This window comes from Antechinus flavipes, chromosome 3 (assembly GCF_016432865.1).
Source record: "Antechinus flavipes isolate AdamAnt ecotype Samford, QLD, Australia chromosome 3, AdamAnt_v2, whole genome shotgun sequence".
In the NCBI taxonomy this organism is placed as follows: Eukaryota; Metazoa; Chordata; class Mammalia; order Dasyuromorphia; family Dasyuridae; genus Antechinus; species Antechinus flavipes.
The window spans coordinates 218,255,675-218,278,514 of NC_067400.1; positions in this window are offsets into that span (position 1 = coordinate 218,255,675).

Genomic DNA, 22,840 nt, shown 5'->3' on the forward strand with positions numbered 1-22,840 from the left:
ACTGTTCCAAAGATTTTAGCCCCACTGTACTACAGAATTACTGAATTCAAGAGAACAATCAGCCAGTAATTTATATGTATGCATGCCTATTTACATACATGTGTACCTAATCATATATAATGTAAATATGTGTATTTCTTACATACACATATATGCACATTGCATACAAAATATATGCCTGCACTGTGTATTTTTAAGATCAATAACATAGAGAAAAATGTCTCCTATATTGGATAAGAAAAAAAAATAGCAACATATTTAGAAACCTGACAACTATATCTAGAAAGAAAGAAAAAAAAAAGAAAAACAGCAAAGCATATTTTTGAGTCAAAACCTCTATCTAATATGTATTTCCCCTATTTATCTTCTCCTAATGTCAATCAAGCCAAATCAAATGAAAGAGAGCTGAGGAAAAATGATGATCCATTTTTCTAGCATCTCTTGCTTGCTCAGCAATCTAAGAGGACTGGAGCAAAATATCTTACTTTCTGCATTGTAAATACAATATAAGTTATGAAGGTCATTTTGAGCTTGTACTCCTTTCATAAAGAGTTGTGAGAATATCCTATGGTGTTATCAGGAGGTTAACTCTTCATTCCAGTCACATGGAACATTGTTATCTTATTTTCTAAGACTTGTTGTTTAGAATAGGCATCTAGCTCCATTTCCAGATGTCCAAAAGATAATTACAATTTAACAGTTAATTATGGTTCAATTTAATGCAATCCAAACATTTATTAAGAATTGGCTATGTGCAAGGACTGCACTATACCATGAGGCATAAAGACAGGAGCTAACATTCTACTATGGGATAAAACCCAGAAAACAAGCATATGAATACAAGCAATAGGACACAAGTACTAAATAGAACAATTCCAAGAGAAATAGAATAAGAGGTAGAAGAAGGGAGAAAGAGACAAAGACAGAGAAGGAGACAGAGAGACAGAGAGTACTGGATAATTAGGAGATTATGAAAGATCACCTAAAAAGACATATCTGATATGGGCTTTGAGGCAAGCTATGTATTTTATGAGAATTAGGTGAAAGGACTGTTCAGTCCAAATATGGGAGACCACTTCTTATTTATTTTATTTTTTATGGAATAAACAGGCATTTCCATAACATAGTACAATGAAAAAAATGATTGAATGTCAAAGTGCAAATCCGCTCTGTACAATTTGTTATTTCTTTTAAGTATACAATAAAGTTATAATGTAATTTCCCCCTATTTTTCCTTCTTCTAGCTCTCTTTCTAGCCCTCAAGGTGGCCACCATTAAACACAAATAGGAAAATATATGTAAAATTATTCTATACATACTTCTATTTTTCAGTTCTTTCTCTGGGTGCAAATGGTGTCTTTGTTCATATGTCCTTTATAGTTAATTTGGGTATTTATAAGACATCTTGTGTGAAGAAACAGAGGCAAGAGATGAATTATCACATATGGGAACTAGCTATCTAAAGAATTTGATTGATAATAGGATATATTATTGGGAGCCTCTTACTCTCTGAATCAATTACTAGTCATGAAGTTAAATATTCATTCTTGGAATAATAGATACACTGAGTTACAACTGCTAATGTGTTCTACATTTCTAGGAAATACTTTCTTGTCACAATAACTTCATAGGTAAAGTGTTGTACTGGTTGTACTAATTCTGTACCAAAGTGAAGCCACCATATAAAACTGTCTGTAATAACTTATAGGTGGAACTAGATATTCCTCTTTGAATAAAGAATTTATTATTTTTCTTACTTTCTTCCCAGAACTCAAAGAGGACTCCTGGCAGAGTAAAAAAAAATCATGCGCCATTTTCTATGTCTTATGGAATCAGAGCTGTCCTAGCACTAACTTCTTACCTTCTCAGTAAAAAAAAAAAAAAAAAAAGATTGTTTTTACTGTTCATTAAAGGTTGAAAAATGACTGCAAATTCTAGGAATTGAGTAGTGAAGCACAGATGAGAAATCTGGGTGCTGTCTCTTAAGGGAGCTTTTTATCTAATGAACTCCAATCTAGCTTCACCAAATGCTTGCTTGATTATTTGCTTGTTAGGCATTCCAAAATCAATACTTTGCAAAAAAGAACTCATTATCTACCCAGCCTACCCCTACTCAAATTTCCCTACTTCTTTCTAAAGCAAAGCTTCTTATACTGTGAATCATGACCCTATATGGTGTCATATAACTGTAGGGGGCCTGTCAAAAAATTTAGCAATAGTAAAAGGTATCAAATATTCAGCTAAGATTTAATTTTTATATAATAAATAAGCAAATCCATCTCATTAAATATGCAAATCTGCTTTCATCTTTAATATGGCAAAATATTTGAATATCAAATAATTGTTTTAAAATAAATTTCTTTATGATTTATTATCAACAAATGTTTGATTTGTATACCTATTTTATATACCCAATATATCCAGGATTCATATACAGGATTTATATACAGGATTGCATAAAAATTCCTTAGGCAACAAGAGGTTTCAAATGAGAAAAGTTTCAGAAACCTTGGTCTAGGGCATCATAATTCTAGTTACCTGGGTTCACAACCTAATGAGTAATTCTCAATGCAACTCACCCCCATTTCATAGCCAATTCATTGCTAAATAATGGTAATGCTACTTCCAAATATAACTCTGACCATGTCACTTCTCTGTTCACGAAATGTAAGTTACTGGCTATTAAATATGGGTTAAATAAAAGCTTTTCTGTTTGGTATTTAAAACCCTTTACAATTTGTCTCAAACCAACTTTTCCACATTTTTCCATTTTACTCCCCTTCACTCAGGCTACAGATTACCCACACCAATTTTTTCCTATTCCTTACATTCCTTTGTCATTTACCACTCTTTATATACAAATAACCTGCCCATTGCTTAGAAAGCACTTTTTCCTCAGTTTTATCTCTTAGAATACCTATTTTCCCAAAATACTGCTCAAATCTTTTTGTATTCGTGATTTATATTGTGTGTGGAGATATTAATATACACATATATTTGTTATATCAGTCCCCTACTCAAGGATAAAATATAAACTCCTCTTTTTAGTATTTAAAGTCATGCATAGTCAATTTCTATTCTGTTTTTTCAAACTAATCACATGTTACTACATCTCATGTACTTTGTATTCCAAACAAATGCTCTTTCATATTATTCCATATATATATGCCTCTTTACTGCCTCTTAGAACCCTAATTCTCTTCAAGGCTCTGCCCTAATTTTCCCAAACCAAAGCAGGCTTTTCCCTGTATGTATGTGTGTGTGTGTGTGTGTGTGTGTGTGTGTGTGTGTGTGTGTGTATGTGTGTGTGTATGTGTGTGTGTGCATCAAAACATTTATAACAAAAAACTGGGAACAAAACAGACATCTTCTAGGGCAATTACTAGCCAGATTTAGTGCATGAATACAATGTTATATTCCCGAACTAGGATAACAATTATAGTGACTACAGAGTAATATGAAAAGATTTATATGAATAGATGCAAAGTAAGCCGACCCTAGAAATAAATATATGTAGTGACAATAATATTATCAATAGAAATAGGAATCCCAAAGTAATATTAAAAAGTGATTATTAGAAAATTATAAAGATTAAGCTTAGGCTCAAGGAGAAGTACCACTTGCTATTCCAGTGAGGAGATGATAGTGCAAAAATTGGTTATACATGTTTAGCCATTTTTTTAGTTCTCTGCGATTATTTTTTAATCTATCTGTAGTTTTCTTGGCAAAGATATTTGATAGGTCTGCCATTTCTTTCTCTTCATTTAACAGATAAATAACTAAGGCAAACAAGGTTAAGTGATTTTTTCAGGAGCACACAACTAGTGTCCAAAGTTACATTTGAACTCAGGAAGTTAAGCTTTCAGATTCCAGGCCTATGGCTCTACCCACTGAGACACCTTGCTGCCCTAATCCATGAATTTAGAACTTTGCATAGAATGGCCATTTTTAAAATATTTAAGTATTTATTCTTTTTGCCATTTTTTTCTTAGCCACTATTCCTTTCATTTATTTGTTTGTTTAATAATTTATTTTTTTATATTTGTTCTATATTTATTTTGTTATAAGATGGTTCTCTGGGAAGGAGGAAAAAGGTGGGGTACATAAATAAACCTGAGTATTATAAAAAATAAAACTATTTTTAAAACGAGAAGTCTTACACAAATTCCCTGGTTTTACTATTCCCTTTTTGAAATAACTTCTATATTTTGCATAGATTTTGCATGAATTTATCTCTATATATGTTGCCTCCCCACCTCTGCCACCTCTGATAGAATATAAGTTATTTGAAAGTAGTGATTTTTAAGCAAAAACCATGTATACCTTCTGATTCATAGCAAAGTCCTGGTACATAATAGATGAATAATAAATGCATATTGAATTAAAGTGAAATAAAAGGTTTTGAAACAACAACAAAAACTTTAGGGGAGATATTTTTTAATTAAAAGGCAATTTTAATGTTTTATATAATTTCACATGTGCATTATTAATAGGGGTGGGGTGAGGAGGGAGAAAGGGAGAGAATCTGAAAGTCAAATTATTAAAGATAAATGTTAAAAATGGTTTTAGATGAAACTGGGAAAAATTAGATATTAAATAATGAAATATTGAAAAAATAAAATAAAAGGCAAGTAAAATGGGAAGCAGATGAATATAATAGCCTAAATGAATATATCAATTTTAAAATTATTTATTATGTTTTCAATTTATGAAATAAAACAAGTATTTCCATAACATAGTATAATAAAAAGATGATTGTACATGAAACTACAAATCTGATATATACAACTTGTTTTCCCTTTTAAATACATAATAAAATTATTGTGCAAATTTATTTTTCCTTTTTTTCTGTCTTCCCTAAAAACTACCTTGCCCTCCTCAGAGATGGCTATTATTAAGTTACAAATGTGTATACATATATAAAATCACCCCAAACATATTTCTATTTTTATCAGTTCTTCAGATACAGATAGCATCTTGTTTTATATATCCTTTGTAGTTAATTTTGGTTTTTAGAATAATCAAAATGACTTATTTGCTCAATAATGAAAGTCACATATAATTCAGGAAATAAATTTATTTCTTTAAATTAGAGTTGAATCACATGGCAAAAGGTATACAAATTTCTTTCTCAATATCTCCAAGAGAAGCTTTTATTCTATGATCATACTTCATGTAAACACAAAGGAAGCAAAAATTATCAAGAAAAAGAATTCTTGATATCATTTCATATCATTTAACATCCCATCCCCATGAAGAAAAGGAAAAGAAGCAAAGGAAAAGTACTAAAGAGAAAAAAATTGCTGTTAATAAAAATAAGAATGTGTTTCAATTTAGAGAGTCTTCTACAGGATATTGTCTATAAAGAGGAGCCAGATAGCATATAATGGTGTTATTAATAATGTTACTAAGTCAAGTGGACTTGATTTGAGATTCAAATAAAGGATTATAATAAGGACACATTTCTGAAATATTAACTTAAATTACTTGAATTTAGATGTGGCTAAGGCACTTTTTATATTAATTTTGTTTTATTTATTTATGTATTGAAAAAAATGTGCTTCAATCTGCATTCAGACTCCCTAGTTTTTCCCCCCCCCCCTCTGGATATAAATATCATTTCCTGATGGTTCTTTTAAAATTATCTTAGATCATTGTTTTGCTGAGAAGAGCTACATCTATCATAGTTTATCATTGCATAATCTTGCTTTTATTGTGCCCAATGTTCTGCTGATTCTGTTTACTTCACTCAGCATTAATTCATGTAAGTCTTACCAGATTTTTCTGAAATCATTTCTGATAGAACAATAGTATTCTCTTACATTAATATAATACAACCATTCCCCGATTGATGGACATCATCTTAATTTCCAGTCTTTGCTACCAAAGAGTGCTGTTATAAACATTTATGTACATGTATTTTTTATGATCTCTTTGGGATATAGACCTACTAGGGGTATTGCTGATTAAATTTAGAGAATGTGCAAATTTACAGCAATGTGAGTATAGTTCCAAATTGCTCTCCAGAATGGTTAGATCAGTCACAACTCTACTAATAATGCATTAATATTCCAATTTTCCTTCATCTTCTCCAACATTTACCATTATCTTTCTCTGTCATATTAGTCACTCTCAAAGATGTGAGATGATACTTCAGAGTTGTTTTAATTTGTATTTCTCTCATCAATATTGATTTGGGGCATTTTTTTCATATAACTTTATATGGCTTCTTCTGAAAACTGCCTGTTCATATTCTCTGACCATTTTTTCAAGTGGGGAATGACTTGTATTCTTATAAATTTAATTCAGTTTCCTATATCAAATTAGGTCTTTATCAGAAACACTGACTGTCTTAGCGACTTTATCAGAAACACTGTCTTCATATCCTACCCTCATGAAGAAAATGAAAAAGAGCAAAGGAAAAGTACTAAAGAGAAAAAAAAAATTGCTGTTAATAAAAATAAGAATGTGCTTCAACTTAGAGAGTCTTCCACAGGATATAGTCTATATAGAGGAGCCACCTAAAAACTATATTATAATCCAGCAGTCATCAAAACCATTTGGATAAGAAATAGAGTGGTACTTAAGTAAAATAGATTAAATAAACATGATATAATAATTAATGACTATAGTAATCTAGTGTTTGATATCTTCTTTCCCCACCCTCCCTGCAAACTTCAGCTTCTGGGATAAGAAGCCATTATTCACAAAAATTGTTGTGAAAATTGGAAAATAATATGTCAGAAACTTTTTATACACCTACATCTCACAGCCCATGGCTAAATAAGATCAAAATGGATATGTGATTTGGGCATAAAAGGTGATACCAAAAACAAATTGGGAAAGCAAGGGATAATTTACCTATCAGATTTTTGGATAAGAGAGGAATTTATGATCAAAGAAGAACTAAAGAAAATCATGAAGGCCAAAATGGACAATTCTGCTTACATTAAATTTAAAAAGTTTTGCACAAACAACAACAAACACAAGATTAAAAGAGAAGTATAAAGCTGGGGGAAAATTATAGCCAGTGTTTCTGATAAAGGTCTCATTTCCAAGATATATAAAGAATGGTGTCAAATTTATAAAAATATATCATCCGATTTGCTAAATGGTCAAAGGATATGAACAAACAACTTTCAGATGATGAAATTAAAGCCATCTATAATCATATGAAAAATGCTTTAAATCACTATTGATTAGAAAAATTCAAATTAAAACAACTCTGAGATACTACCTAACACTTCTCAGATTGACTAAGATGACAGGAAAATAATGATAAATTTGGAAGGGATGTGGGAAAACTGAAACATTAATGAATTCTTGGTGGAGTTATGAAATGTTCCAACCATTTTGGAGAGCAATTTGTAACTATGCTCCAAAAGACTATCAAACTGTGCATGCCCTTTGATATAGCAATGCCACTAATGGTTCTGTATCCTAAGGAAATAATCAAGGAAGGAAAAGGACCCACATGTGCAAAAATGTTTGTAGCAGCTCTTTTTGTGATAGCAAAGAACTGAAAAATGACTAGATTTCCATCAATTAGGGAATGGCTGAATAATTGTGATATAGGAAAATAATGAAATATTATTGTTCTATAAAATATGATGAACAAACTGATTTTTATATGGCCTGGAAATATTTAATCAAACTGATGTTGAGCAAAAGAAAACAGAACCATGAATACATTGTACACAGTAACAGCAGGAATGTGAGATGATCAACTATGAAAAACTTAGTTCTTCTCAGTGGTTTATTGATCCAAGGAAATCCCAATAAAGTATGGAAAGAAAATGTCATCTGCATCCAGAAAAAGAACTATAGAGATGGAATACAAATCAACACATGCTATGTTCACTTATTTTTTGTTTGTTTTTCTCTTTCATGTTTTTCCCTAGTATTCTGATTTTTCTCTCCCAACATGATTCATAATACACATTGTATTAAAAATAAATAAATAAATGGATAAAAAAAAAAAAAAGAGAGAGAGAGAGAGAGAAATTTTCCCCAGTTTTTTTCTTGCCTCCTAATCTTGATTACATTGGCTCTGTGCAAAAATAAATGGATAAATAAAAAAAAATAAACAAACAACCAAATAAATAAATATATTTAATCTTAACAAAATTATCCAGCTTGCATTTCATTATGTTTGATCATAAATTCTTCTTTGCTCCATAGCTCTGAAGGGTAAACTATTCCTTGCTCTTCTAACTTGCTGAAGGTATTACCCTTTATGTCTTAATCATATACCTATTTTAACTTCATCTTATTATAGGGCATGAGATATTGATAAATAGCCAATTTCTACCACACTATTTTCCAGTTTTCCCAGAAGTTATTGTCAAATAGTGAGTTCTTATACTAGAAGTTAGTCGTTGGGTTTATCAAACAGTATATAACAATAGTCATTTAATATTGTAACTTTTGTATCAAACCTATTCTACCAACCCATCATTCTATTTATTAACCAATATCAACTAGTTTGATTAAGGAACTTTCATTGTAAGAAATATTACAGTCTATAGTAATTGTGAGAGTAGCCTAGTATGCTAGGTAGAAAGGCTCTTGCAGTAAGAAGGACCTTAACATAAATCCTACCAATAACACATAAGCTGTATGATTATGGGCAAATCCTTCAATGATCCTTCAGGTGGCTAGTACAAAACTTTAATTTTAAAGAAATTTTTTGATCTTCTTTGGTGGAGTGAGTTTTCATAATCTTGTTCCGTACAACTTTCTCTCTCTCTCTCTATGTGTGTGTGTGTATGTATGCATGTATACACATATACACATACATATATACTCTTAACACATGTATATATGTATGCATGCATGTGTATATTTACACACACATGTGTGTGTTTATATGTGTATATATGTGTAAGAGCTCTTTCTTCTAAACAAGCTTTTTATGAATAACATAAATTAGGCATATGTAATAATGACACTTTTAGTCACCAAAGTCTGGAGATTTTCATGCATAAAAAAATATTCAACAACACAAAGGATGGTTGAGGAAGATGGAGATGAGGGATAAATAGGTAAAAACAAATCAGAATTTGTTCTATACTTTGTCATCTTTTTTCTCTTTCTCTTAATTTCATCATTCTTTTCCCTACCTTTTAATAACTATGTCCCCATAGAAAACTATGATTGACTGAGAATATGGGTATTGATCTGATTAAAGTAATTGACCAGTAACTGTCCAGTGCTATATTTGAATGCCCAACATGGGGCTTATTAACTCAAATGAAATTAAAATTATTTGAATGTGTAGTAGACACATTTCTTAGCTGCAAGTCTAGCAGAATCAAGACTCAAGGGGATCTCAATAGACTAGAATTACTAAACTAAAACTAAGCAGATAAAAACCTAACTAGAACAAATTTAAAGTTCCACATTTAGGTTTAAAAGGATCAGTTATTCTAGCAGCAAGGAAAACTAGGCTTGATTTAGCCCATGCAAAATAAATTGATCACATGCTAATAGGTACCAACTGCACACTCTGGCTTCCAAAACTGAAGTAATCTTAGGCTATGTAATAGGAAAAATAATATTCAAATTATAGAAAGCAATAACTTCATTGTAATAGGTGTGGAACATAACACATCTGGAATAGCATGTTCAATTCTGGGAGTTACATTTCAAGAGGGTATTTGCCAAATTATATATGTCCAGAGGAGTTAAGCCAGGACATTGTGGAAGACAGGAGATCATATCATATTATGAAAAATGATTAAAGAAAGCAAAATTATTTCTCTTAAATAAGAAAATACTAATAGAAAATGATAGCTGGTGTCAGCTATATGAGGGGATATCATGTATGAGAGTGAATAAATACATATCTTATAAGAAACAACTTTTAAAATTGAGTGTTTGAACATTGCCTCATAATGCCACATACCTTCACATACCTATTAATTATAATAGCTTCCACTGATGCACTAAGGTTTATAGAATTTATTACAAATATTATTTCATTTTGGAAATGAGAAAATGCATAGTTAAATATCTGATAGCAGATTTAAACTTTGGCAATCCTCAGCTCCAGGCAAGTTGTTTCTTATAAGATATGTATTTATTCACTCTCATACATGATATCCCCTCATATAGCTGACACCAGCTATCATTTTCTATTAGTATTTTCTTATTTAAGAGAAATAATTTTGCTTTCTTTAATCATTTTTCATAATATGATATGATCTCCTGTCTTCCACAATGTCCTGGCTTAACTCCTCTGGACATATATAATTTGGCAAATACCCTCTTGAAATGTAACTCCCAGAATTGAACATGCTATTCCAGATGTGTTATGTTCCACACCTATTACAATGAAGTTGTTGCCCCTCTATATACTGGAGCACCTTGCTGGCTGGAAATGTCTACTCTGAAGCATTTTTCCCCTAATTGATAACTTCCTTAATGGGACCACAGTTTCAAGAACTGTCAGAACCTGTATTATTTCCTTCAATGGTTCAATTCCTTCTCTTTATCAAATATTTTTTTTCATAGAGGTATCCTTTTCTCCCCTTTCTAGTTCTCCTTCCTATATTGTCTTCTGCAATTAAAATGTAATCTTTTTAAAAGAAATTACCTTACTTACTTGCATTTATAACCCCAGCTTTGAGGATATTGTCTGAAATATGTCCAGTATTTAATAACTATGTTGTTTTTCTCTCATTCTCTGTTTCTGTCTCTCTGCCTCTCTCTCTGTCTCTGTCTCTGACTCTCTTATCTTTGTCTTGGTCTCTGTCTCTCTGAATTTCTCTGTATCTCTCTTTCTCTGTATCATTTTCTCTCTGAAATTGAGGCAGCAAACCACCCTTAATACTTTTGCTCTTTGTATGAACTCATGACTTCCTATAAAACAAAAATCTAAACAAAGCTATGAAGATTGGCCTCCATCTTTCAGAGAATGGATTAACTCATGTTATTAATTTTTTTTCTTTTTACTTCCATTTCTCTTTTTTTCCACTCCATTAACCAATCATAATTCTCTAAAATGCCAAAATGTAGATATGAGGTCACCCATAATATCTTGCTTCCCATCAGTAATCAATCTAGAACCCCAAAGAGTTTATGCACATATTTAATATATATGAGATGATTTTTCCTATTAAAAAACTTGGAGGTTTTCATAGGATTTTCTGCAAATAACCTCAACATCTAAAAAGACATGAAAGACCACAGTATTACTTTTGTCTCCAGTCCTCCAAAATCCTTACGTGGTTACGTAGAAGATTCTTTAATAGGTCTCCTTTAAGATAAAAATCTCTCTTGTGGGTATTCTCCTTTTTCTGATCTCTAGTATACATCACCACATAATCATTTGGATATACTTTTGTCACTAGATAAAAATTGAAATGAGTAATAGAAACTGACCAAATCTCCTCATATTTTATGGAATTCACAAAAATAGTGTTTATTTGAATTGTAATATAAATAAGTCCAGGAATGGTGTTAATTTAATTGAAAGGTTGGAATAGCTGACCTTATGATTCCCTTCAATTATAACCTGTTTTAATCAATAAGTGCACATTAAGTATTTATCTGTTTATTGACCTCTTACTGGCAAGATATAGACCTACAACTATAAAACTATCAACTGGTCAGGTAGCTAAGTAGCATAGTGTCAGACCTTAGACTCAGGAAAATCTCAGTTCAAATCTGACCTTTGATTCTTGCTAGCCCTTTAACTTTCTGCTTCAATTTCTTCTGTTGTAAAATGGGGATAATAACATCTCCTTCCCAAGGTTGTTGTGAGGACAAAATGGGTTCATATTTGTAAAATATATAGCACCCTGTGAGTAATATATAAACACAATCTAATATAAATGGTGTTTGGATCCCTAATCTAGCTGTAGCCTAAAGTCATTGCTTTTAATGTCCAAATATGATAGTCTTTGCTTAGGACTCATACAAATTTTCTGTGTTACATTTTTCATTGTTGTCTCTGCCCTCTCCTCTTGAATACCTTTGAATTTAAATTGAAATCATCTTGAATACTCTTTTGGTTTTTGCAATCTTTTCAGTCATTTTTGCTATTTCATTATTTATATTGTCTCCTAACTATCAGTACTCTTGAAAGCTAAGATTTGGGCCCTTTTTTCTTCTCTCTTTACAATTTCTCTCTTGATAATTTTATAAGCTCATATGGGTTTAATTATCACAACTGTGCATACAACTATAATATTCAGCTTGAATTTGAGTCTTTTAATGAACAATTTAAACAATGTCTAAGAGACATCTTAAACTCAAAATTTCTAAAAATAAACTCATTTTTCCTTCCCCAAAATTCTTACTTTTCTTCCAATCTTCCCTATTTCTGTCAAAATAGCATCATTGATACTGATGGGACTGAGCTTGGACACACATGCAGAGCAGCACAACCCTGAATAAAATAAAGTGTGTGAATAGGCTTTTTAGAAACAGAAGCTGCAGGGGATGTAGTTGGAAGAGTACAGATTTTCTGTTTGCTACAACAAATACAGCAAAACCTACCCCTATTCTGAAATTTGAAGTCCAGATATGGGGAGAGCCATAGTTAAGAGATATCCATTTCCTTAGGATCTAACAAATTACATATGGTCCTGGCAAGGGATGAGGAGACCTTTATTTATGAGGAAATTTTGTTCCACAATTACCACCCTGCATAGCTCAATAATGCACAGAAGACCCGGAACATCATTGTTCCAGATGGTAAAAATCAGTGGGAATCTCTTTACTGATCTGAGTGGATAGATTACATAACTGGCTCCACCTACCCAAGTTTATGCCCAGATAATTCCTGATATGATTGCCATTGTTAAAAAAAAAAAAAATCTCCCAAGTGCTGGTGACTAAGAAGAAAGAAGATCTTGATACTGATGCTGGAAACTCAAAAGGAGATTTCCCTGACAAGCCAATTACCAACCCTACATGGCAAAAATATCTGAAAACTAAGTTTCCATGGAGATGCAACATCATATCCGAATAATCCTGTAAATGTATGTGTAAGGATAGTTTAAGATAATTTTTCCGGAACAATTTGTAGTCATGAAGGGAAGGATTAGCCTACATCCTTTTATTCTACCTGTCAAAGTAATGGGCATTCAAGTAATTCCAACATAAAATGCCAACCTGTGGACTGTGATTCTCTGAATCCATAAAAAAAATGGAAAATCAGAAGATTCAGAAAATAGTCTTTTTGGAACTGTGGTTCAATATATCTGAAAAACAAAACATATTTTCACATGAAGAATGAAGGGACTGAGGAATATTTCTGTGCTATTTATGTGACATGTGTGAATAAGATTTCACATAGAGATGCCAGTGTGTGTAGCAGTCTATGGAGTTCCAAGTGAAAAATTTGTAGAAACAAGGTGGGGGGGGAGAGGAGGAGAGGGTTCAAAGGCCAATGTTAGCAGCTTCTTTGGGGAACTATTATTTCAGAGCCCATGAGCTAGTGAAACCCTCATTAGTTATCACTGAGTGTTAACCACTGTCTAAAAAGTAAGCAGGAAGCTAAGCCATGTACATGGGAACCATCTTGGTTCATCATTCAGATTTGAAGAAAGCCCAGATGTTCTTTGCTAATGATGTCTTTATCCATCTGTTCTAGATATCTGTTAGTAAGCTTGAGTTATAGAAGAATTGTTGACAAAGATGTTATATTGGTATATCTAAAAGACCCAGTGAAATTGGATCTACCATCTTTTCTATATGCCTGCCAGGCAGTTCCCCAGAGTATGAGCCCCAAGTTTGGGCTCCTGGAAATGATATCAGGCTGGGATCTTCAAATGAGACATTCATATGTCAATCAACTCTGAGGGACAAAGTTACCTGTGGCTCCCCTGAATTGCCAATCAGTAAAGAAAGAATTATACAATAAATATTATTACCTTCACTTTTTAGTAATAACATGATTTGTTCTGGAGAAAAGAAAGGGAGTGATAGCTTTGAAATCTGTGTTTCTTGTGGAACCTATGTTATACACAATTACTCACAATTACTCATATAGAATTGAAGGTTCCTTTCATTAAGATATGCCTATGTGACTAACCTGGTGTCTGGAAGACCCAAATATAGAATTTACAGGATATACACTGGATGAAGAATTATTTTTCCTAGATTGAGAATATTATGCAGGAAAATGGGATTTCTGACCAGGATTAATCCATTCTTATATCACCTACCCATCTTTGGGTTTACATGATAAGGCTTCTGTCTTACAGAGCTACATATTCAAAATTTCACTGTGATTGTGAGGAGTGAAGATGGAAGATACTGAAATACTTGTGGTAGAAGTAGAGAATGATGTTGATTCTGAGAATGACAGTGGCAGATAAACATGTACACTTCTCTTTCTTCCCTCCCCTCATTCAATGTTATATTTTAAAAATCATTTTTTTCTCACAAGAAAATACTATAATGATTTTATGTAGTGGGCTCTGAGAGCCCAACGACACTACAATACTTTAAGTGTTGTAGGAAACAATTCACAAAAACATAAAATATTTCAATGTTTATCAGTACATGTTCCCAATGTTCCAAGTATATACCTTCTCATCAGCATTTCCTGTAGATAGCTCTTCTCCAAGGAATGGACAGTTAAAGTAAGAAGTCTATCTTAGAACCTAGTCCTTCCTTTGGCTTCTTAAAATCCAAAATGCAGTCGCAATAAAGAGTGATTACATGTCTCTCCCTGATTAAAAAAAAAATCATTATCTTTCCAATTTCCCAGCTTCATAACCTTAGTGTTATCCTAATCTCCTTACTCTTCTCTACCCTACATATCTAATTATTCTTTTTCTTTTTTTATTATAGCTTTTTATTGACAAAACATAACCATGGGTAATTTTTCCTTGAAAAAACTTCTGTTCCAACTTTTTCCCTCCTTCCCTCCACCCCCTCCCCTAGATGGCAGATATTCCCATACATGTTAAATATGTTAAAGTATATGTCTAACCAAGTTTCAAATCTTAGTATTTCTACCTCCTAAATATCTCTCCTAACAATCCCTGTTTGTGATTTATTTACCACTTTATTTTAGACCCTCATTACCTTGCATCAAGTTTAGTGTAACAACTTCCTAATTGCTTTCACTTCCTCAAGTTTCTTCCTGCTCCAGTCTACCCTCCACATACCTGTTAATTTTCTTTAAGCCCAGATCCTGCAATGCCATTTTTCCATTGTCTCTCTATTTTCCTCTATGATAGAAAAGAATCTTCTCTGCTTAATCGTTAAAGCCAGTCACAATATGGCATCCATCAATCTATCTTTCTATCTTCATTATACAGGTATATATACAAGAGAAATTGTGGATTCCATTCCAGACCATCACTGTATAGCAAATTCATGATGAAACATGTCATTTATTTTTTTTTATCCTTCCAGTGCATATAAAAGTTTTGTTTATACTATACTATATTCTATCAATGTGCAATAGTATTCTGCCTAAAAATAGGGTTCATAAATTAAAATGCTTCATTACTTAAAAAATGTCAATTATCATTTGTGCCTACAGCAAGTCATAATGTTTTTGCTTGTAGAGGGTCTTGCCTCAGTGTTGGCTGCTGACTGCTAAAAGTGGTGATTACTGAAGGTTTGAATGACTATGGCAATTTCTTAAAATAAGACAACAATAAAGTTTCCTATAGGAACCGACTTCTTCTTTCACATGAAAACTTAGGGGCCATTTTAGGGTTATTAATTCAATATTCAGTATTGTTGTATTTTGGAATAAAGAGGATTGAGGAGAGAAAGAAAAATGGAGAGTGGTCAGAACACATAATTTTTGTCAATTAAATTTATCATGTTATATGGGCAGAGTTTGTAGTACCCCAAAATTACAATACCTATTACAATAGTAACATTAAAAACCATTGATCACAGATTACCATAGTAGATATTATAGGAGAAAAAAAGTTTTAAATAGTGTGAGAATTACCCAAACATGACAAAGAGACATGATATGAGCATATGCTGTTGGGAAAATAGTGCTGATAAACTTGCTCAACTCAGAGTTGCCAAAAACCTTCAATTTGTAGGGAAAAAACTCTACCAAGATGTATGCAAACTGCAATAAAATCAGATATCCCTGTTTATATTTTCCCCCTTTTCTTACTCTGTAATCTAATTAAACTGGCCTTCCTTCAGCTTCTTATACATAGCATTCCATCTCATTTCCATTCCAAGCATGAACTCCCTCTTCACCTTCACATAATTTCAAGATGTATCTCAAGCACCATATTCTACATTAACCTTAATTGATTATCACCTCAAACTTCTAGTTCCCTTACTCTTTAATTACTTTGCTTTCATTTGTATCTATTTTCTTTACATGCAAGCTCAAGAAAATAGTTTTTTTTTTAATTCTTTATATTTATATCCCAAACACATAGTGAATACATATGGACTGATATATAATAGGTGTTTGATAAATGCTTGATGATTTATTGATTGATTAAGGAAAAAGCAGTAGCTCAGAAAAAAAGGGTAACTGGAGATACAGATTTAACAGTGTCGTTCCCTTTAAGATATTCTTGGAATCATATATTTAGGGCTAGATGAGAGCATAGTGGTCTTATAGATGGTCATTTTATTCAACAGGATATGGGAACTCAGATGATTTCAGTGATTTACCCAAGGAGGGAGAGCCTGGATTTAAAATCAGGTCTACTGAGTATATATATCTAGCACTCTTTTTTTCTGTGCTCAAACTTTCCTTGGCCAAAACCTTAAGTCATTGACTTAAAAATAAAGACATTAATTTGGGGAGGGGGAGAATATTAAATGTGCAAATACACACATAAATAAAAACACTTGAATATTTTATGGATCACAACATCACCACTATAACCCAACTTCAGAGTTTTACAGGGACTTGGGGAAAGGAGGAAGTGAGGCAGGAAGGGGGCCATGTCTATGAAAGAAGAGTCCAGTACACAGTTTAAGGACACATGGGGGCCAGGGTCAGAGAATGTAGAGTTGAAAGAAGAATGTGCTGTGGAGGCTGGACATAAAAAGAAAGGACTGCCTACATGTGGAGATACTCCAGATAGGGACAGACAGATGATATTCAATGGAAGGATAGAAGACAGATATGTTAGTGCTAGATTCAGGGACTGGTAGGCAAAGTGCGGGTAGAGGTTTTCTTACTTGAAGGTCTCAGTTCTAATCCTAGATGACATTGGTTGTCTCTCATCCTTCATGCATTATTCTGCCTTCACTTGGAAGGATTGCTTTAAGTTTTTTTTTTTTTTTTCTGTATTGAGTTTTAAAACTGTAGATTGCCACAGAGGGCAAGCAGAGACTGACAGACAGAGGGACAGAGAGAAAGAGAGAGCACAGATGGGGACATGCCAAGATGGTGGAGAGTAGTCAAGTCTTTGTTTAAGCTCTTCCTGGCTTCCCTCAGGTCAACACAAGATCAAGCCTCTGAATTGGTTTTGGAGTGACAGGTCCCACAAATATTCGAAGTGCAGCAAATTTCCATCAGAAGATATTTTGGAAGAACTACAGAAAAGATTCTGTCTCAGTCAGGTAAGAGAACAAGGTGACAGCCCACCACTGTGGGCCACTGGTGTGGCCCAGTGCAGTGCAAGGCAGGGAGACCCAAAGCAGAGAGGCTTCCACATGCTGGAGGAATCTAGCCAAACTATAGCAGTATTTACTGCTCTGATTTGGTTCAAAAGCCAGTAGATCAGCAGATAAGCTGTGACACTCCCAACACAACTACAGAAAGCAATAGTAAGCACCTGAACTCCAGCATAACAAGCAAGACTTGGCCACGCCCAATCAGCACATGAGGGAAGCCAGCAGCACTGCTGTTGCCAGGCATTGTGAAGTCACTATTATCTATAGAAGAAACTTAGGGAAAATACCCCCTTTGCCCTAAGAGTAGAACACAATCTTTAAAAGTGAGCAAAACAGCAAAAAGACATCTGACCATAGGTAGCTTTTATGGAGACAGGGAAGAACAAACCTCAAACTCTGAGGACACTATAGAAAAACAATCTTCATATAAAGCCTCAAAGGGTGATATAAGTTGGATTTGATCTCACAAGACTCTCTTAGAAGAATGCAAAAAGGATCTTAAAAGAGAGTTAAAAGAAAAATGGGGAAAGAAATTGAGAGCTCTGGAAAAGGAAACACAGTACTTGCCTGAAGAAAATCACTCCTTAAAAATAGTTTTGGTGAATTGGAAAAAGAAAATAATTCTTGAAAAACAGAATTTTTGAAATAAAAAAAAAAAAACAATGAACAAAACAATTCATTTAAAAGTTCACTTGGCCAAATGCAAAAGGAGATAAAAAAAGCTAACTGAAGAAAATAATTCACTAAAAATTAGAATTGAACAAATGTAAGTGAACTACTCAATGAGACATCAAGAATCAGTCAAATAAAAATGAAAAAATTAAAAAGTAGAAGAAAATATTAAATACTTCATCAGAAAAACAACTGACCTGGAAAACAGATTCAGGAGAGACAATCTAACAATTATTACCTAAAAATCATGATGAAAAAAGAGCTTAGACAGCATCTTTCTTTTTTTTTTTTTTTTAAATTTTTTATTTAATAATTACATTATATTGACACTCATTTCTGTTCCGATTTTTTTTTCCCCTCCCTCCCTCCACCCCCTCCCCTAGATGGCAAGCAGTCCTTTATATGTTGGATATGTTGCAGTATATCCTAGATACAATATATGTTTGCAGAACCGAACAGTTCTCTTGTTGCGTAGGGAGAATTGGATTCAGAAGGTATAAATAATCCGGGAAGAAAAACAAAAATGCAGATAGTTCACATTCGTTTCCCAGTGTTCTTTCTTTGGGTGTAGCTGCTTTTGTCCGTCATTTATCAATTGAAACTCAGGTCTCTTTGTCAAAGAAATCCACTTCCATCAAAATATGTCCTCATACAATATCGTTGTCGAAGTGTATAATGATCTCCTGGTTCTGCTCATTTCACTTAACATCAGTTCATGTAAGTCTCGCCAGTCCTCTCTGTATTCATCCTGCTGGTCATTTCTTACAGAACAATAATATTCCATAACATTCATATACCACAATTTACCCAGCCATTCTCCAATTGATGGGCATCCATTCATTTTCCAGTTTCTAGCCACTACAAACAGGGCTGCTACAAACATTTTGGCACATACAGGTCCCTTTCCCTTCTTTAGTATTTCTTTGGGATATAAGCCCAATAGAAACACTGCTGGATCAAAGGATATGCACATTTTGATAATTTTTTGGGCATAATTCCAGATTGCTCTCCAGAATGGTTGGATTCGTTCACAACTCCACCAACAATGCAATAGTGTCCCAGTTTTCCTGCATCCCCTCCAACATTCATCATTATTTTTTCCTGTCATCTTAGCCAATCTGACAGGTGTGTAGTGGTATCTCAGAGTTGTCTTAATTTGCATTTCTCTGATCAATAATGATTTGGAACACTCTTTCATATGAGTGGTAATAGTTTCAATCTCATCCTCTGAAAATTGTCTGTTCATATCCTTTGACCATTTATCAATTGGAGAATGGCTTGATTTCTTATAAATTTGAGTCAGTTCTCTATATATTTTGGAAATGAGGCCTTTATCAGAACCTTTAACTGTGAAAATGTTTTCCCAGTTTGTTGCTTCCCTTCTAATCTTGTTTGCATTAGTTTTATTTGTACAAAGGCTTTTTAATTTGATGTAATCGAAATTTTCTATTCTGTGATCAGTAATGGTCTCTAGTTCATCTTTGGTCACAAATTTCTTTCTCCTCCACAAGTCTGAGAGATAAACTATTCTATGTTCCTCTAATTTATTTATAATCTCGTTCTTTATGCCTAGGTCATAGACCCATTTTGATCTTATCTTGGTGTATGGTGTTAAGTGTGGGTCCATGCCTAATTTCTGCCATACTAATTTCCAATTATCCCAGCAGTTTTTATCAAATAATGAATTCTTTTCCCAGAAGTTAGGGGCTTTGGGTTTGTCAAACACTAGATTGCTATAATTGACTATTCTGTCTTGTGAGCCTAGCCTTTTAGACAGCATCTTTCAAGAAATCCTCAAGTAAAACTGCTCTGATAATAGCCATTGAAAGAATACATTGATCACTTCTTGAGAGAGACTCTTTAACAAAAACTCCCAGGAATTTTGTAGCTAAATTCCAGAATTATTAGATCAAGGAGAAAATGCTGCAAGTAGCCAGAAAGAAACAAGTCAAATATGGAGGAGTCACACTTAGGTTTACCCAGGACCTAGAAGCTTCCACTTTAAAGGATTAAAGGGCCTAGAATATCATATTCTAAAGGGCAAAGGAATTTGGACTGCATTATTCAGACTTCATTAACTATCTAACAAAATTAAGCATTATTTTTTTCAGGGAAAATAATGAACATGCAATGAAATAGAGGATTTTGAATTATTTTTGATGAAAAGACTGAATAGAAATTTTGATTTTATAATATAAAATTCAAGAGAAGCATAAAAAGGGAAGGGAAAAAAATGTTTTTTAAAGGTTAAAAAGTTGACATCCCTATGTGAGATGATATATTTAATGCTTGAGAACTGTATCTTTTTTTAGAGGTATGCTTAAAGTTTGTAGGTACAACTTGACTTTATTGTGATGATATAAAAATGAAGCGGGGGTGAGGGGAAGACATACTAGAAAAAGAGAGAAAGGGAAGTTAAATAGGGTAAATTACATCACATGTAGAGTCAAAAAAGACCTATCACAGTTGGGTTAAAGAAGGGAGGGAGATGAGCATTGTGGAAAACTTAATCTCATTTTATTTGGCTCAAAGAGAGAATATCAGACATATTTAGAAACTTTTATCAACCTATGTAATTTTCAGGCTAGCTTTCTGGAGATCCTCCTGAAGGACCTTGGTCTCAGCAGGATAGACACCACAAACAAAAATAGAATCCAAAATCTTTATTTATTGTCTCTTACACAGTCTATGTCTATCATAATTTGACCCAGTCTCCTCCAGCAGGCTGCCAGTCTGCCAGTCTAACTTCTGTCTGAATTCCTGTCCTTAGTTCTTATATACCCTATTACAATTACATCATTACACATACTGAATATGTGTGAATTAGAGAACTATTACATCACCATGCTAAGTACTAAGTATATGTAAACTAGATAACCATTGTCTCATCAATTCCTCTGAGTTAACACATTTTTTCAAGTATACTTCTCCAGAGTTCTGGCTCTCTACAAATCTATAGGGGAGTAGGGGAAAGGGGAAAGGAAAAGGGGAGGTAATAGAAGGGGAAAAAGAGGTAGAAGATGCATAAAATAGAGAAAGAGAAAATCAGTGAATGGGACATGCAACTAAAAATGGTAGAAAAAGAACAAATTAAAACCCCCAATTAAATATCAGATTTGAAATTCTGAAAATAAAAGGGGAAGTTAATAAAATTGAAAGTAAGAAAACTATTGAACTAATAAACAAAATAATAGTTTTGTGAAAAATCAAATTAGTTAATCCGTTAAGTTGATTAGGAAAAAAAAAGAGAAAATAAAATTGTTAATATCAAAAAATGAAAAGAGTGAACTTTCTACCAATGAAGAGGAAATTAAAGCAATAATTAGGAGCTATTTTCTCAACTGTATGCTAATAAATCTGATAATCTAACTGAAATGGATTAATACTTACAAATATATAGATTGCCCAGATTAACAGAAAAGAAAATAAATTACTTAAGTAGTTCCATTTTAGGAAAGGAATTTAAATAAACATTTAACTAACTCCTTCAGAAAAAATCTCAAGGACCAGATGAATTCACAAGTGAATTCTACCAAATATTTAAAGAACAATTAATTCCAATACTATGCAAACTATTGGGAAAATGGGGACAGAAGGAGTCCTAACAAATTCCTTTCATGACACAAATATGATTCTGATACCTAAACCAAGTAGGGTTAAAGAAAGAAAATTATAGACTAATCTCCCTAAGGAATATTGATGTAAAAATTTTAAACAATGTATTAGCAAAGATATTACAGCAAGTATATCACCATACATCATGATCAAGTACGATTTATAATAGGAATGCAAGACTGGTTCAATATTAGTAAAACTATTAGCATAATTGACTTTATTAATAGCTAAGCTAACAGGAATCATATGATTATCTCAAAAAATGCAGAAAAAGCATCTGAGAAAATCCAACATCCATTTCTATTAAAGACTTTAGAGAGCATAAGAGTAAATGGAGTTTTACTTAAAATGATTAGTAGCATTTATCTAAAAACCATCAGCAAGCATCACATGTAATGGGAATAAACTGAAGCATTCTCAATCAGATCAGGGGTGAAACAAAGTTTCCCACTATCACAATTATTATTCAATATGGTGTTACAAATGTAAGCTTTAGCAATAATAGAAAAAAAAGAAATTAAAGAAATAGAATAGGTAATGAAGAAATCAAATTATCACTCAGATGATATGATGATATACTTAGAAAATCCTATAGAATTAACAAAAAAAAAAAAAAACCTACCAGAAACAATTAATGTTTTCAAAGTTGCAAGACACAAAATAAATTCATAAATCATTAGCATTTTTATATGTTACCAACAAAGTCCAGCAGCAAGAGGGACAAAGAGAAATTCCATTTAAAGTAACTCTAGATAATATAAAATATTTGGGAGTCTACCTGACAAGACAAAATCAAAAATTATATAAATACATTTTGAAACACTTTCCACCCAAATAAAGTTAGATCTAAACAATTGGATGAATATCAAATCCTCAGGGGTAAGCCAACATAATATAATTAAAAATGACAATTCTACCTAAATTAGTCTATATATTCAGTGACATACCAATCAAACTCCCAAGAAACTACTTT